Below are 16,106 nucleotides of genomic sequence, written 5' to 3' on the forward strand. Positions count from 1 at the left end.
ATGTGATAACCATTGCTGGATAATTCAAGTTTCATATTTAGTTATTGATATATTGAGATATAGAAAAGCAATATTAAACAGCCTTTTTAATTTTACTTTTCCATACCTGACCCGAAATACACCAGCATTTAGATAACGCATCTTGCTTTACATTCTCAAAGCTAAATACATTTGCAGCTCTATGATATTTATTTTATTCATCATGCCCTGTAAGTCAAGATTGTTGGATCAACCTTAATACCTCCATGCTTTCTCAAAAAAGAATAATCACTAGTATCTAATATTGCTGCCTGGAGTGGAGAGGAGAGCAGTTTCAAGTGACTTTTAAAAATTATGCAGGGAGATAATTCTTCTAAGGTGATGGTTTTCAACCTTGACTGAATCTTAGAATTACCTAGGAAACTAAAAAATATTGCTGCCTGGGCCCACCATGTGATTCTAATGTGCAGCTAAGGATGGGAAACATCGTTCTTTGTTTCTATCAACACCAATGGCATGATTCTTTTCTGCAACTGCTTTGCTATCATAGCCACGTGACCTCAAATAAGATGAGCTTTGGGGCACCAGGTAGGTGTGAGGAATTAGGAACAGCACAAGAATGACAGCTTTCAATGTTGTTAGAATGAGATAACTTGAAGAGTAACAATAACACTATCACTTTGGACTAGATGTCTAAACTACAAAAGCAGTAGAAGATTACTAGAGAGAAAGCTGCCACGAGGCAGTAGGCAACAACCCCTTTCCACCTTACTGAGCTGGAAGTTTAATTGGCATCTATTTTGTGACAACTGGGACTGAAGCCTATAAGGAAACAGCTATATTTAAGTCCAGTTTCACCTGCAAGAGTCTCTATTACATTGTAAACTAGACTATTAAATCCATGGTAGCTATTTTTGAAAATCCACATACTAGATCATTTAGCAAATACATAGTACAACACTTTTACTTCATGGCAGATAATCCTATTAATCCTATTCTGTGATAGCCGCCAACCAAGAAAGCAGGTATGGAAACCCTCAGATTACAAAGCATTCAATGGTATACAATTGCAAAACACATAACACCACATTTATATTAATTTAATAAATGCTTCTAGATCAAGAGAATTCATTCTGTTGCATGCTGAAAAAAGCCTGCAGTCAAGAATAAACTCTGGATAGAAACTCACTGAGCTCAACAACTCACTCAACTGCTGCCCTGGCTAGCGGGTGCAGGAGCGGCTAACTAAGGTGCCATTGTAGTCAGCACTGTCTTCCTGTCAACCAGGTAAGAGATACTCAGTGAAGAATGGAAGAAGCAGTTCTGTATGGCTTGATAAAAGGAAAGCTGCTTCCACCAAAGTGAAAAATTAGGGTTACATTTTATAATGCATGATTTGTTAATTTTTTTTGCAGGAATCATAAATCAGACCGAACAAATTCTTTGCTGTTTCAATGCTCACTTGGAAACTCGCATTTTCTTCAGATCCCTTCCAACTCCCCAAATTTGGCTCTCCAGAAAAATCAGCAATGCTTTCCAAATGTAGTTTTGTTCACCATGCTTTTCTTAATATTTTTATGACAAACCCTTAAGAAAAATGTAACCCCCCCCCTAGGAAAATCAATATTTCTCCCTCATCAGCACAAACAAACTTACCTACCGGCAATGAGGAAACCAAGAAGCAGTGGCTTAGAGAATAAAAAGAACTACAGGAGGCTTCTGTTCTGGAGCCAACCGCTGGAGACGTACAGAGATGAAGCCGAGGCAGAGGGCTGAGGCTACCCTCTGGGGGCAGCCAGAGGGATCTGCTGGTGTGGAGAGCCTCCTGGCGCCTCCCTTTGTTCTAAGAGGAATGCTAATGCTAATACCGCAGTTTGAATTCCTGCTTGCTCAGGCAACACTGATACAGTCTGACAAAGCTTTCAGCTCCAGTACTGTATCCGAAGGTGGAAAAAATAAACCCCCGAGATGGAACCTCCCTTGTGTACTAGTAAAACAAGTCAGATGATAAATGTGTAAATCTGAACAGATGGAAATTTGTGGTCACGTTACTGTTATCTCCTTGGAAAGATGTGTTTGAGACACTGAGAAAAGAAATTTTCCAATTCTTGTGACTGTCCATTCAAGAAGTGGTGTGTATCTTTGAATTTTTTCACCTCTTCCTTCTCCCCGGTGTGCAAAATTTTCACTGGTAAGCAAAAGCAGGCAGTGTAACAAGAGGAAAATATTCCTGAGGGCAGTGAAATCTATGATCAAGGCATATCATAATGGAATAAAAAAAAGGCTAACTGCATAAGAGAAAAAACCTAACTGTAAAAAAGAAAAAAGTTTAATGTACTGGGGAAATATAAAACAAGTCAAGGAGAAAAAGAATTATTATAGGTATAAGAAAATCCAAAGTGCAGTTTTTGGAAATCAAATAGAAATTGACAACTGTCGAATACTATTGCTATTGGTATAACTCAATAAATCAATGTAGGAGCAAAAAAATTAAAATTTCCAAACTGTAGTTTCAAATAGGTTAAAAACAAGTATTTGCCAATTCAGACCAATTCAGACTCTGTGTTGCACATTAAAATACACAAAATTGTAATGTGCGCACATTTTCCTGTTATGCTGGTTGTAGCTGAATGATACATTCATTTCTAAGTCAATATTTGTATTCTTATGAGTCATTAACTGAAAAAACATCAATCTTCCCCACCACCCCGTCTGACCCTGTAGTAGGGCCATTGACAAAGAACCCATTTCAGCACCATGGACAAAGCACCCAGAGCACTGAAACTTGCTTTTGAGTTTAAAATGTAAGAAATAACTTTATAGTATCCTCTTCTTTTTTAGTATGTTTTAAGGACCAAATGAATGCTGAAGAATGTTCAGCTGGATAATATAAGGTTTATACTTTCAGATCCTTTCTGTCTTACAGAAAAACTTAATGGCCTTTTAAAGACATGCGTCACTCTGATAAATGCATTTAAGTGTCATTAGGTTTAATGGCTCCTACTCACTTAGACTATTGTATCATACCTTTTAAAGTTAGTTTAATGTGTATTAATGGTGTGAAATTGATAAAATTATGAACTGAGTTTCCCTGGGCACAAGTTAAACCAAGGAACAAGGAAGATGACAAGTTAATATTACCTTCCACCCCATTCTTCATTCATGCTATGAAAGATGTCATCCTGCCCTTGGGAAAGACATGCTCACCATTAGTGAACTGAACTTTAGTTGATTTGTATGGTTTTAGATTCAGGTAACTATCTTTGGTTGGGTCATCAAAGGTTTGCAGTTTTCTTCAGGGAATAGGAAAATTTGTGCACTTCTGAGGTTAAATGGATATTTTATTCTATAATTTCAGAGAAATAGATAACATCACTTCTTCCCTTTCTGTATTCATCTTATAGATGCAACTTGGTGGTTGAACATCAGGGGTTCAATATATTCTTATTTTGTAATCTCTTCTTCACATCATCACCACATATCACACAAAATAGTGGTGTTTAATCAATTTAAAATGAGGTAAGGTCTGGCTGGATAGCTCGGTTGGTTAGAGCATCATCCTGATATACCAAGGTTGCAGGTTTGATCCCTGGTCAGGGCACATACAGGAACAGAGCTCTATGTTGATGCTTTATCCACTGCGCCACCACAGGTCAGGCAGAACAGAGCTCTATGTTTCTGTCTCTGACTCTTTCTCGTGCTTTTCCTCTCTAAAAATCAATCAATAAATAATTAAAAATGAGTTAAATATTATGATAATACTATTATTATATGAAAAATTAAAAAATCCAAGCCTCTGGTTCCAGGAACACTTGATATACCAAAACACTACTGTGTAGTGTCAGGAAGACTAGAACTTAATTTTGAGCTATAATTTTCAAAAACAATAAGAATGAGAAAAATATTCATTTAAATTATATTTGAAGACAGAAAAGTAAAAGTGCATGACTTGTTGCAGTTCATTTAATATACATGGATCACTAAGAGAAGACAGAATTTTGTAGCCACTCTTTTACTTCTCTATCAAGCAAAATGGTCTCCAAACTAAACAGTTTAGCTCAGGTCAGGTAAGGGTACTAATGTTTTTAAGGCATTCAGTTCACCTCCCAGACAAATTATATCCAGGCTCTATAATCTCACCTTTCAAATAGCATTTGCACAGCATTACAATAACACACCATTAATGTCTTTGAAGAATCCTGGAGATAAGAAGAGATGCCAAGAGGTTAGACATCTAGCAACTGAATCTATTTCTGAGTTTCAAAAATTAGAAGACTCTTGCCTGACCAGGCCGTGGCACAGTGGATAGAGTACCGAACTGGGACACCAAAAACACAGGTTTAAAATCCTGAGATCACTGGCTTGAGCTCAGATTCATCAGCTTGAGTGTGAGATCATAGACATGACCCCATGGTTGCTGGCTTGAGCCCAAATGTCACTGGCTTGAAGCCCAACATCACTGGCTTGAGCAAGGGGTCACTGGCTCAGCAGGAGCCCCCCTTGTCAAGGCTCATGTGAGAAAGCAATCAATGAACAACTAAGGTGCTGCAGCTATGAGTCAATGCTTCTCACCTCTCTCCCTTCCTCTCTGTCTGTCCCTGTCTATTCCTCTCTTTCTTTCTCTCACTCTGAAAACAATAATAATAAAATAATAATAAAAAGATGTTTCTGAGCACTTATAAAAGCAAAAAGTGATACCTAGAGATAAGCTTGTGCTCCAAAGAATAACTTGGGAAAGTCTAGTTTTATTTTATTTTTTCTCTTTTTAACAGACTAGTAAATCTGGGAAATAGGACAGAAATCACCAATTTAGAAGCTCACTTAGCCCAGATAACTAACATGCATGGGCTAAGTGGCTCAGTATGCTATTAAATGGATGATAACAAGCACTGAGAATAGCAGGTTGTGCTCTGGCTGGTTGGCTCAGCGGTAGAGTGTCGGCCAGGCATATGGAAGTCCCAGGTTCGATTCCTGGTCAGGGCACACAGGATAAGTGACCATCTCTTTCTCCATCCCTCCCCCTCTTCCTTCTTTCCCTCCTCCTTCTGCAGCCATGACTCATTCAAACAAAGTTGACCTGAAGCACTGAGGATGGAACGATGGCCTCACCTCAGGTGCTGAAATAGCTCGATTGCCAAGCAATGGAGTAACAGCCCCAGATGGACAGAGCATCGCACCATAGGGGGTTTACCAGGTGGATCTCAGTCAGGGTGCATGCGGGAGTCTGTCTCTCTGCCTCCTCATCTCTCACTTAATAATAATAGTAATAGTAATAATAATAATAATAATAATATAATAATTATAAAAGAGAGCATAGTAGATTGTGCCCCGATACCACTAACTCTAACTTTATTATTTATTTTCCCAGGGAAGTCAAAAGTCTTGGATTTTTATATTTTTACATGAGTCCTCTTCTTTTTCAATTACATTTGCCATCCAATATTATAGTTTTAGGCATACAGAATAGTGATTAGACATTTATATAAATTCCAAAGTGATCCCCTCTGATAAGTCTAGTATCCACCTGGCACCACACAATTATTACAACATTATTGACTATATTCCCAATGCTGGTGAATCTTTTTGATTAAAAACATTTTAACTGCAACTTTTTATTAATGAACTCTCCTAATTTTTATTTTTTTTGAGAGAGTGGAGCGTCACCTTGGTTTTCCATGTAGTTGTGCACCATTGACTGCTTCTTTTTTTTTTTTTAGCTTTTCTTTCTTTCTTTCTTTCTCTTTCTTTCTTTCTTTCTTTCTTTCTTTCTTTCTTTCTTTCTCTCTTTCTCTCCCTCCCTCCCTCCCTCCCTCCCTCCCTTCCTTCCATTCTTTCTTTCTTTTTTTGTGTGTGTAACAGAGACAGAAAAAAAGAGAGACAGAGAGAGGTACAGATAGGAACAGGCAAGAAGGGAGAGAGATGAGAAATATCAATTCTTCGTTGCGGCTCCTTAGTTGTTCATTGATTGCTTTCTCATATGTGATTGGGGGGCTACAGCAGAGTGAGTGACTCCTTGCTCAAGCCAGCGATTGTGGGCTCAAGCTAGCGACCTTGGGCTCAAGCTAACAACCATGGGATCACGTCTATGACCCCAAGCTTAAGCTAGCGACCCTGCACTCAAGCTGGTGAGTCCACACTCAAGTCGGCGACATTGGGGTTTTGAACCTAGGTTCTCCATGTCCCAGTGGAACACTCCATCCATGGCGCCACCTCCTGATCAGGCTTGACTGTTTCTCACACATGCCCTAATTGGAGCCCAAGCTGGTGCTCTCAGGTTGAGCTGGTGACCCTGGGTTTCGAGCAGAAGAGTTCAGCCCTCCAGAACATGCTCTATCCACTGCACCACTGGCCAGAGCCTCTCTTGAATTTTAAAATAAAACAAACTACACTGTAGATTGAATCTGGCCTATACAATGCTGGCTTGGGACATATGGAAAAGCATATGGACCTCAGTGAGGCATCTGGCAAAGTTTCACATTATATCATTATTGAGAATTTCTGGTTGGGTGGCAACAGAGATAGGTATTACACTTAGGTGAGTTCAAATTTAATCTCAGTATAAGAATAATTGAATCTTCCCATTGATGAAATAGATTGCTCTTAAACTAACTAAAAGTATTCCCCTTAACTGCAATTTGGCAATTCACAAGATCATATGGAAAAAAAACACTGGGGTTGGATTTTGAATTTAATGTTAATGTTTTCCCATAAATGTGAATGCACTTGTGTGTATACATACACTGCTTATAAAAATTTGGGGATCAGGGAATGTATAGATACTCCAGTACTTTCAGCCTTTTGTATAGTGAAATAAATAAAATAAAATAAAAGTTGGTTTTTCATCTCATTTCCATAATTGAACAACTTTCTTTGATTTGTCATTTGCTTTTCTAATGTTCTTATTTAATAAAAAAAAATCAAATGCTTCTTTTATCACTTTATATTCATTTTGAAATATCCCCTGATTTTTGTGAGCAGTATAAATAGACATCTTCCTTTATTCAGTCATATATTTGAAAATATTTATTGAAAACCTACCACACCCACCTGACCAGGCAGTGGCTCAGTGGATAGAGCATTGGACTGGGACGCGGAGGACCCAGGTACGAAACCCCGAGGTCGCCAGCTTGAGCTCAGGCTTATCTGGTTTGAACAAGGCTCACCACTTTGCATCCAAGGTCACTGGTTTGAGCAAGGGGTCATTCGGTCTGCTGTAGCCCTCCCCCCCCCCCAGTCAAGGCACATATGAGAAAGCATCAGTGAACAACTAAGGTGACACAAGGAAGAATTGATGCTTCTTATCTCTCTCCCTTCCTGTCTGTCCTTATCTGTCCCTCTCTCTCTCTCACTCTCTCTGTCACAAAAAAACAAAAAACAAACAAAAAACAAACTCAAATATCAAAAGACCTACCACACTTGAGTACTATTCCAAGTATTAGGAATAAAACTGAAACAAAAATCTCTGTTCTTATGGAGTTTGTATTTTATATTTGCCCCAGTTTGGACATTAAGTTATATGCACATTCTTTGAATTTTCTTATTCATCCATCATACAACATGAAATTATTTTGTGTGAAAAGCATACTACACTGTGAGAAATGGGTGCTGTTAGCTAATACATTTATTTATTAAAATTTTATTTCTAAAATATTATACACCTACTGTTCTGTTGGGGCAAAATGCTAAACCAGATGGGCTGTAGAGTCAGCAGATACAACCTGGGATACATGGTCACACCTACACGCACCAACATGCTGAATTCTTTGGTGACTTAGCAGCCCAAACTCTCTACATTACTGTTAATTAGCCTTTCACAAACAAATAAATTAGAGAAGAGGATGAAATCATCTACCATCTACATACTGCCATTTACAACATGGATGGACCTTGAGAACATTATACTGAGTGAAATAAGTAAATCAGAGAAAGCTAAGAACTATATGATTTCACACATAGGTGGGATATAAAACTGAGGTTCATGGACATAGATAAGAGTGAAGTGGTTTCCAGGGGGAGGGAGTTCTGGGGGAGAGGGTGGGGAAGGGAAGTAAAGAGGGACAAGTATGAGATGATGGAGAGTGTTTTGACTTTGGGTGATGGGTATACAACACAATAAACAGTTCAAATGCTATAGAGATGTTTACCTGAAACCTATGTACTCTTTCTGATCAATATCATCCTGTTAAATTTAATTTTCTAAAAAAAAAAAAAAAAAAATGAAAGAAATCATCTACCATCTGACAATGGTTGTTTCAACATTAGAATCACTCTCCCTAAGAAAAAAACACCTTGTCTTGCTTGACCAGGCAGTGGCGCAGTGGATAGAGTGTCAGACTGGGATGTGAAAGACGCAGGTTCGAGACCCCGAGGTCTCCAGCTTGAGCGTGGGCTCATCTGGTTTGAGCAAGGCTCACCAGCTTGGACCCAAGGTTGCTGGCTTGAGCAAGGGGTTACTCAGTCTGCTGAAAGCCCACAGTCAAGGCACATATGACAAAGCAATCAATGAACAACTAAGGTGTTGCAACAAAAAACTGATGATTGATGTTTCTCATCTCTCTTTGTCCCTGTCTATCTCTCTCTCTGTCTCTGTAAAAAGAAAAAAAAAAGAGTTGAAAAAAAGCAAAAAAAAAACAAAAAACACCTTGTCTTTGTTTATAAATCCCATCATGAGTCAACAGACTGCAATTCAAAAGCTGGCAAATATGGTAAGTTCTAGTGATAGACTATGAATGAGTCTATTCTAACACAATTTCTTCCTTTTATACCTGCATTGGGATGGGCTAAAAAATTTTATTTAAAAAAATTACCATGTACTAAAAATAATCCCATCTGGTTCTGTAAATAATTTATTATGTTTTTATTTATTTACTTAAAAAAAACTTTTTTTAGATTTTATTTATTAATTTTTTAGAGAGAGGAGACAAAGAGAGAGACACAGAAAGAGAGAGAGAGAGAGAAGGGTGGAGAAGCAGAAAGCATCAATTCCAATATGTGCCTTGACCAGGCAAGCCCAGGGTTTTGAACTGGCAACTTCAGCATTCTAGGTCGATGCTTTTACTCACTATGCCACTACAAGTCAGGCAATTTATTATGTTTTTAAAAACGAAAGGTCAGAAATAACTGAGGATATACATTGTGACTGAATTTATTTCTCCTATATCGATTCAGTCTTGGTCAATGAATTATCATCCTTTCCTATCAAATCTGGATTTTGTTGGTAGGTAAAGTCTAGGAAAATATTTTTCAATTGTCCAAAAGGTGAGCCAAAATTTTTTAAGAATCAAAGCTAAAAACAAAGCAACAGATTATTTTAACGTTTGAAAATAGATTATATAAAAAAGAATCATGGCCCTAAAGAATGCCTTTATAAACCACACATTATTATAGGAAAACGGGTTTTTCCCCCCCTTTCTGATGAGTGAACATTCTCACTGACGTCTGATGGTCTTAAACGTTCCCTTTGGAACCAGCAGAAGCACAATGAGTTAAAATTCTTTTAAAACATTTTAAGAATTGTTGTTACAGTCCTTCCATACTATCTTCTCTCATATAGTTTTCACAAAATTTTATCTTGAGAATGCAAAGTTTTCCTCATTCATGACTTTTTTTCAAGGGGATTTCTACAACAAACAACTGCCATACACTGTAGTGTCCCGTCCCACCACCATCCCCACCCCTGCCAGGTGTGCTTTTGGTTGCAATGGTTTCAATTACCTATGGTCAACCACAGTGGGAAAAGACATTAAATTTCCCCAAGAATAGACATCATTGCTCCTGATAGCCAAACATCAGCATCATCATGGCTCAGTATTCCAGGATCACCCAAAACACATGATCCTTCTTTTTTTTTTTTTTTGTATTTTTCCTAAGTTAGAAGTCAGACAGACTCCACCGGGATCCACCCGGCATGCCCACCAGGGGTCAATGCTCTGCCCATCTGGAGCATTGCTCTGCTGCAATCTGAGCCATTCTAGCACCGGAGGTGGAGGCCATGGAGCCATCCTCAGAGCCAGGGCCAACTTTGCTCCAATGGAGTCTTGGCTGCAGGAGGGGAAGAGAGAAACAGAGAGGGGGAAGGGTGGAGAAGCAGATGGGTGCTTCTCCTGTGTGCCCTGGCCGGGAATTGAACCTGGGACTTCCATACCCCGGGCTGGCGCTCTACCGCTGAGCCAACTGGCCAGAGCCACGATCCTTCTTCTTGACATACCTTCAGAAGATCAGTAGTAGCCTAACACTACACCACAAGGCCTATGTCACTCACCTCACTTCATCTCATCACGTTGGCATTGTATCATCTCGTGTCATCTTAAGAAGGATGAGTACTATACAATAGATATTTTGAGACAGAGAGACCACATTCACATACCTTTTTCTTATTGTATATTGCTATAATTGTTCTATTTTACTCGTATTTATTATTGCTGATCTCTTACTAAGCTTAACTGATAAAATAAACTTTTTCACAGGTATGTGTGTATAAGAAAAAACATAGCAGGGTTTGGTATTATGTGCTATTTTGGGTATGCAATGGGATCTTGGAACAGATCGCATGGAAAAGGAGGGAATACTATAGTTTAAGCAAACTGAGTTACCAATCTCTGAAAACAAAAAGACTGAACAAGGCCACATATGTAAAACTTGGTTACTAAGCCTGGGAGACAAGTTGAATAATCATTACCATAAATTATAGACATAAATACCAAGTATCGCTCTTAGCTTCCACAGAGCTAAATATGTTTGCTGAGATGCTCCACTCTGATAAGATTAATTTTAGGCATATTTTACAATTTTAAAAGGTTAATAAAATTTCTTTTTCTAGATGGAATAATAGCATAATTTCTCATATGGCTCTTAGGACCCGAGTCTCTCTCCTCTTAACCACTGGTCAAGAGCTTCAGGGGAGGAGCTAAGCTTGCCTCCCCCACCAGGGCGAGGCATCTCCCAAAAGCATAGCCTGTGTGCACCGTTCCAGTGTGTGCTGGCTGTATCACGGGGCCACACGCTATGGTTACAGATTTATTTTACATATTTATTTTACATATTTGGAGAAATGTAACTGACATATTAAAAACCTGGTTGGTATTTCATGGATATTATTCCTTACATAAAGGCTAAGTAAATATATAGTGTGTCCATTTTAATACAGTAATAAGAGTTGGTCAATAGTCATTGAATTTGTATTCTGATAGTAAAATTGTGATGTGTACTAGCATAACTGAGGTTCTGGAAATGGTGTTTTCTCCATTGGAGAAGGATGTTTCTTTGGCTGGAGGTGTGCAGACAAGGACTTTCCCTCCTTTGCCAGGACCTGTTAAGTACTCAGCCTACAGCACCACCAGCACTTCAGTTTTCTATGTTCTTCAGGAATGCATTTAGGAGTTCTGAGGTTTGTGCTATTGGTGGCTAGCCCCCCCCCCCTAAAAAAAACCCCATCCAAAGCTGGTAAGGATAGCTCTGAAAGTCCACAAGACTTTTTAGATATGTCATTTACTTCATTTAAATTCCTGACTTCTGTCAAAGAGAGAAGTCTTTATGAACATCAGTTTCTTTCTATAGGAAGCCTTTCTCCACTCACTTCCACTCAGCAATAGCTATCTCTTTAATCTCCTGAAGCACAGAAAACACACTACGAAGAAAAGGAGGAAAGACCAATGGTATACTGAAGGCCTCAGTATTTTCATGCAGAAAAAAAAAAATCATCAGACTGTTATTTTTAGCATAATCACTATTCAAAGGAGACACTTTCTTCCTGTCTTCCAAAATTTTAACAACCGTAAATTAATATCTGTTAGTAAGATGCTAGTTAGCGTCTCCAGGAATTACTAGTGTTCTAGCATGAGTAGTTATATCTTAGAAGTGCATGTGGTGTTTTAGAATATTGCATAAAAGGCATGCAGGCATTAGTTTGTATCACATACTTAAAATAGCATACAGAACAAAACATGATACTTTGTGTACTTTCAGATATGCAAAATAGCCATTGTTGGAATTTGATGTAGTAGCAACATGACTTTTTTATTTATCTATTTATTTTTGGTGATAGGGAGAGAGATGAGAAGCATCAACTCATAGTTGCGGTGCCTTAGTTGTTCATTGATTGCTTTCTCATATATGCCTTGACCAGTGGGGGCTACAACTGAGCCAATGATCCCTTGCTCAAGCCAGAGACCTTGGGCTCAAGCCAGTGACTTTGGGCTTTAAGCCAGAGACCATGGGGTCATGTTTATAATCCCATGCTTAAACCAGCGACCCTGCACTCAAGCTGGTGAGACTCTGCTCAAGCCAGATGAGCCCCTGCTCAAGCCCATGGCCTCAGGGTTTCGAACCTGGGTCCCCAGCATCCCAGGCCAATGCTCTATCTATTGAGCTACCACCTGGTCAGGCTAGCAACATGACTTTTTAAAAAATCTTTTTATTTCAAAATAATTATGGATTCATAGAAAGTAGCAAAGATATCAAAGATAAATCCCATATGCCCTTCACCCAGTTTCCCCAATGACTTTATGTTACATACTATAGTATAATATAAAAAATAGGAAAGTAGCGTCAATGCAATCTGTGTGTACAGCTCTGTGACAGTGTGCCACTTATGTGCTTCTGTCTAATCATCACGACCATCATGACACACAGCTATTCCGTCATCACAAAGATTTCCATCCTGCTACCCTTTATTGTCACGCCATCTTTAAGCCCTGCCAATCAGTTTAGTTTGTAAAATGACTCTTTCATGCTTTTCTCACATACTTTTAATAAAGTAAGAGAAAACACAGAATGGGTGTTCAAGGATGGCTGGTTCTCAGTTTGCCACAAATAGATTTATACCTCTGACAACTCATTGTCAGCCAGCCTCAGTAGCTGATCTATACAAATTAAGGTTTGGACTCATTTTCCTTTTCAGTACCAGTATTTATGAACTCATATGATTATTTGTTCTCAATCAAAATATCACTTTAAAGATTATTAAATGCAAATCAAGTTAATAAAATATGATTTAAATATGTGGAGATTCAGGAGGGTTGAATAGTGTGTTTCTAATGTATTCTGAATTAAAATAGTGTAATTGTCAAATAACATAAGGAATCAAAAGCTGCGTTATGATTATATATTGCTGTGGTAAAATCTAAAGCGAGTGAAAAACATGATTTCACTTGGACCCATCTCTCGGGGAGATAGCTGCTACTATTCTCCCAAATGTACAGGTGGAGAAAACTTGGCACAGCAATTACCTGGCTACCTCTGCCTCCAAAGGCACCCTTTGGAAAAGAAGATGGAAACATCTCTAAAATGTGTCTGGCCAAGTATCTGAGCTGCAATTTTCAACTTGAAGTTGAAAATTCTGAACTGTGGGGCCCAAATTTTTCCCTTTTTTGAGAAGGGAGATTCAGACACTGGAGCTGCTGTTGCTTTAAGATTGGTCCTCACTTGGTGGCTCAGTGGATAATAAAGCCTTGGAGCACTGAAGTCCAGGGTTTGCTCCTGGTCAGGAGGAATAATGAGTTGATGCTTCTTTCTAGCCCCCCACCCTTTCTTTTTGAATCAATGGAAAAAAATTTTAAAACAAACAAACAAAAAAAAGCTTTAAAATCTAGACTCTGGCATATTGGCTCAGTGACAGAGCGTCCACCGGGTGTGTGGATAACTCTGTTGGATTCCCGGCCAGGGCACACAGGAGAAGTGCCCATCTGCTTCTCCACACTCCTCCACACCTCCACCCCTCTCCCTCTCACTTCTTCTTCTTCTTCTTCTTTTTTTTTTTTTTTTTTTACTTTTCTGAAGTGAGAAGAGGGGAGGCAGAGACAGACTCTCGCATGTGCCCAACCAGGATCCACTTGGCATGCCTGCTAGGGGGCGATGCTCTGCCCATCTGGGGCATTGCTCCCTTGCAACCGGAGTCATTCTAGCACCTGAGGCGGAGGCCATGGAACCATCCTCAGCACCGCGGCCAACATTGCTCCAATGGAGCCTTGGCTGCAGGAGGGGAAGAGCTGCAGGAGGGGAAGAGAGAGAGAGAGAAAGGAGAGGGGGAGGGGTGGAGAAGCAGATGGGTGCTTCTCCTGTGCACCCTGGCTGGGAATCAAACCCGGAACTTCCACATGCAGGGCCAACGCTCTACCACTGAGCAAACCAGCCAGGGTCCCTCTCACTTCTTTCTCTTTCTTTTTCTCTGTCTCTCTCCCCCCCCCCCCCACCTCCCTCACACACTTCTGCAGCCATAGCTCCATTGGAGCAATTTGGCCCCTGGCGCTGAGGATGGCTCAAAAGGCTCGCCTCAGGCTCTAGAAGAGCTCAGTTGCTGAGCAACCAAGCAATGCCCAAGATGGGCAGAGCATCGCCACTATCCAGGTCTGCGCGCATGCGGGAGTCTTTTTCTCTGCCTCCCCTCCTCCCACTGAATAAAAAAAAAAAAAAGGAAAAAAAAATCTCATCCCACGCAACAATTTAAGCCCAGAGATCTCTTCCTCACTCCAATTCACTCTTATTTTAAATTCAAGTCTGTTGACACCACCTAGCATAAAGATGTTTTGGGCTCATCAACAGAACCTTTAGTGACATATTGATGAAAAATGGGTTATCCTTCCTCACCTCAAATCACCTGTATGAAAAACCTCTGAGGAAACAGAAACTTGAACAGTGTCCCCAGGGGCCTCTGAACCAGCCACATCTTTGGGGGGATCTATGGAGGTTTTCCTTTTGGAGACCATCAATTCTTTACCGGATCTTCTTATCCAAAGGCACCGTTTGCAAGTCCCACTCCTGAGGACAAGCAGTCAAGGGGAATCCCAAACCCACGGTCAACCTTACCTGCTGCAAGGAGGAGTCCAGCCCAACTATCTCAATAACCAACCAGTCAGGGACACTCAGTCCCTCGGCTCCCTCTGCTGGGAGTCCCCAATTTTCACGACCTCCTTCTGTGGGTCACCTGAGCATCCTGGACTACCCAGCTCCCCACCCGGGCACTGGTCTTACCCTTTCTCTCCCAGAAGAGCTCCATCGCGCCGTCCAAGAGGCGACATCTCCGCGCGCCCGGGGCCCCGGGGCCCTAATGGGCCTGGCGCGGGTGCGGACGCGGCCTGGCGCCGCCGCGGGTGTGCGCTCGGGTTTGGGGAGCGGGGCCAGGCCCGCTCCGCCCGCGCCAGCCCGGGCCGGACACGTGGTGCCTTCGCCGCCCGCGCGTTCGGATCTGGACGGCCCCTTGGGTTCTGCAGCGGACCACCGCCCGGGTCCGAACCGAGCAGGGAGAAGGGCGGAGACCAAAGGGCGGTCGCTGGGAGCTGGGGCGCGGCCCGGGCCGCACGCGCCGAGCGCAGGGGTCGTGCGTCCCGGCTCCGGACCCGCAGCCTCGGCCCCTGTCCGCAGGCGCCCTGCCGCGCGCGCCGCAGGTCCGTTTCCCGAAGCCACGCGGGGCGGGGCGGGGCGGCGCACTGCAGTGGCGCCGGGTTCCCCGCGTTGGAGGAAACGGCTCAGGGCGGGCGGGCGTGCGTTGCACGCAGACCGGGGGCCGACGCGCGGAGCCGCCTCGTGGTCTAACCTGCCCCCGCCCTGGAGGTGCAGACTGCTGACGGTCGCAGCGTCGACTTAAGGTGGCCTTTAGGCCAGTCGCTCCCTGGGAAAATTCCTTCCGCGCCCTCAGTCTGTCTGGGGATAGCTAAAGAGTCAAGGCTCAGGATTTTCCACTTCACCAATGACCTTGGGGGCCAGGTCTCAATAAGGTGTCTTTATCGGATTTCCAGATCCTGGGGATAAGTTTGGCCATTCACTTTATTGCTTTCAGGAAATAATAGTGATTGGGTTTTAAAAACTAAATAAAATACCACAGGCGTCTTTAATTAATATCGTGTGATAGAGATATCATTTCTATTGACGTTAGGTAGGGCTGAAGAAAAACCTCAAGACTGGGAGAAAAACGGTTCTAGTTTGAGTCCAAATGCAAAAGAATCCACCAGTCACACTACCTGCTATTCTGGGAAGGTACTTTCTTCCCACAGAATTGCCAGAGCCCCAGGGAGCCCCAACCAGAACATTCATCTCAACTAAAGAGCTTCGTGAGGAAATTGGTCGCATAGTCCTGTCCTACTATAGCTAAGGGTCAAAGGGCAGCCACCGCAGTGGCTCCTCCAGGTGACTTT

General features: G+C 41.5%; 1 protein-coding gene across 1 annotated transcript in view; it reads right to left on the reverse strand.

Moving 5' to 3' along the window:
* SYBU (syntabulin) overlaps positions 1 to 15,427 on the reverse strand; it is a 122,549-nt gene extending 107,122 nt beyond the window's left edge. The window contains exon 1 of the mRNA XM_066379367.1: positions 14,947 to 15,427. The gene's annotated coding sequence lies outside the window, so the exon portion shown is untranslated. The remainder of the gene's footprint in view (positions 1 to 14,946) is intronic.
* Between the last annotated feature and the right edge of the window lie 679 nt (positions 15,428 to 16,106).

The sequence above is a fragment of the Saccopteryx leptura genome, chromosome 3, assembly GCF_036850995.1.
Source record: "Saccopteryx leptura isolate mSacLep1 chromosome 3, mSacLep1_pri_phased_curated, whole genome shotgun sequence".
Lineage (NCBI taxonomy): Eukaryota > Metazoa > Chordata > Mammalia > Chiroptera > Emballonuridae > Saccopteryx > Saccopteryx leptura.